The sequence below is a fragment of the Momordica charantia genome (genome assembly GCF_013281855.1).
Source record: "Momordica charantia cultivar OHB3-1 chromosome 5 unlocalized genomic scaffold, Mcharantia_2.0 BLBB01000005.1, whole genome shotgun sequence".
Lineage (NCBI taxonomy): Eukaryota > Viridiplantae > Streptophyta > Magnoliopsida > Cucurbitales > Cucurbitaceae > Momordica > Momordica charantia.
Genome location: NW_028275163.1, coordinates 13,556,410 through 13,558,763, shown reverse-complemented (window position 1 = coordinate 13,558,763; position 2,354 = coordinate 13,556,410). Strand labels below are relative to the sequence as shown.

Genomic DNA, 2,354 nt, shown 5'->3' with positions numbered 1-2,354 from the left:
ACTATAAAGGGTCTTTTGGAGAGCTATGGAAGGGTTTCGGGTCAATGTATCAACCTTTCAAAATCTGCCCTCCTTTTTTCTCCTAATGTTCACCCTGAGCATCAGTGTTACCTTCAAAGTATAATTCAGGTCAATTTGGTGAATGATTTTGGCCCTTATCTTGGTCTCCCATCACACTTTACTAGGCGGAAAGGATTAGACTGGAGTTTTCTAAAAGATAAGGTATGGAAAGTCTTGCAAGGTTGGAAGCGATCTTTTTTCTCAGTTGGAGGAAAAGAGGTCCTTATTAAAAGTGTTGGTCAGGCAATCCCGGCATATGCTATGAGTGTCTTTAGACTTCTAAAAGGCTTTTGCGTTGAAATTTCTCAAATGTTTGCTCACTTTTGGTGGGGTACAACAAATAATAAAAGGAAACTCCCATTGGATGAGCTGGGAGCGTATGTGTCTCCCAAAAGAGTTAGGCGGTCTGAATTTTAGAGATTTGGAAGGGTTTAATCAGGCTTTGGTGACTAAGCAGGTTTGGCATATCTTACAAAATGCAAACCTCCTTGTCTCCAAAGTCCTTAAAGCTAAATATTTCAACGACTCTTCTGTGCTCTAGGCGACTCCTATCAGAAATCAATCCTATTTTTGGCAAGGCTTTCTTTGGGGGAGAGACCTCTTATTCAAGGGGCTGCATCTTCGAATTGGCAATGGATCAACTATTAATGTTTTCACAGATCCTTGGATTCCAAGGCCATATTCGTTTCGGCCCATTACAGTCTCAAAAGGAACAGAGAGAATCAAAGTGGCTAATTTTATCAACTCTCAAGGCGAATTGGGACTCTAATCTAGTCTCTAATTTCTTTTGTGAGGAGGACATCAATATTATCATATCGATGCTCATTAGTCCGTGCAATCTCTCCGACTCGTGGATTTGGTACTTTGACAAAAGAGGTAATTACACTGTAAAAAGTGGCTACAAACTCTATATCCATCAGAAGTGTAGTGATGTGTCTATTAGTGATGGTTTTTGGGGCTATAATTGGAAATCTATTTGGGACCTAAAAGTTTTTTAAAAAATTAAGCTATTTCTATGGAAGGCAGCACATGAACATCTTCCAACATCTCACAATCTCAGTCAAAGAGGTATGGAAATTGTACTTGGATGCTCATTTAATGCAAAGCCGGAGAGTACATCACATGCTATATTCTTTTGCAAGCGTGCTAGACAAATCTGGACTCTGATGTTCCCCACTCTGTTTGGATCACATATAAACACTAATCTCAGTTTTGTAGACTATTGGTTATATCTAATTGATAGTTTAAACTCGGAAGAAAGAGGGCTTCTAGCTATTACCTATTGGGCGATATGGAATGATCGAAATTCTATGGTTCATGGATCGTCGGTTTCTCCTCCGGAATTAAAGTGTGCTTGGATAAGTTCTTATTTCCGAAACTATTTGCATGCCTAATCAATTAGATGGAACAGGCTTACGCAAAGGACAGAAGCTTCATCTTCACAAAGTTCCACTCGCTGGCTTCCTCCTCCGGGTTCGGTGTTGAAGGTGAACTCTGATGCGGCGTGTCGTCCGTCATCGACGGGGATTGGTCTGGCCATCAAAGACAGTAGGGGTGATCTGAAAGTAGCAAAGTCCATTCATATTTCGCGTCAATTTACTCCTCTTCTGGTAGAAATTAAAGGTATTTTGGAGGCTGTGAAGCTTGCTAGATCTAGGAATTACCTTCGTATCGTTGTTGAATAGGATTCTCCAAAGGCCATTCGTTTGATTCGGGGAAATTCGCAGTCTCAGGGGGATGATTTCATTTGGATTTCAGAAATTCAAACCAAAGCCCTAGATTTCGAGTCAATTTCTTTCTCTCATGTTTCTTGTAAGTGGAACTCGTGTGCTCATATTTTAGCTAAATGGAGAATCTCAGTAGAAGCAATGCACATGTGGATATCCCATTATCCTTCTTGGTTGTTCGCAATTGTACATGGGGACTCCCCTTTATCTTTAGCCATTGTGGCTTAATTTAATGCAACTTTTCTTTCAAAAAAATAAAAAATAAATAATAATAATAAAAAGACACTATATGCATAATATTTTAATAGGACAACCAATTTCATTTTGCAAGACTTCGCCAAATACTTTTAATTCAAAAAATAAATCTATACCGTTAATGTCGGAAAATGTATCGTGTTTTAATGTATTTTCAAGATTAATACAATATATTTTCAGATTATCATCATCTAATGACTTCTAAAAATTAATATCAAATAAGAAATTAAAGATATTTTCAAATACTTGAAATTGTTCAAATCTATTTTTAAGTGAAGAAATTGCTTGATCTATAATATAGTAAAAGCAATC

The 2,354-nt window shown here is 37.7% G+C and overlaps 1 long non-coding RNA gene across 1 annotated transcript; it reads right to left on the bottom strand.

The window, feature by feature from the left end:
* Positions 1 to 1,129: 1,129 nt before the first annotated feature.
* LOC148211365 (uncharacterized) lies at positions 1,130 to 2,020 on the bottom strand. The gene is made up of 2 exons (XR_015790974.1): positions 1,725 to 2,020; positions 1,130 to 1,619 (listed from the first exon to the last, which is right to left on the bottom strand). It is a non-coding gene; the product is annotated as an uncharacterized LOC148211365 (long non-coding RNA).
* Positions 2,021 to 2,354: the final 334 nt, after the last annotated feature.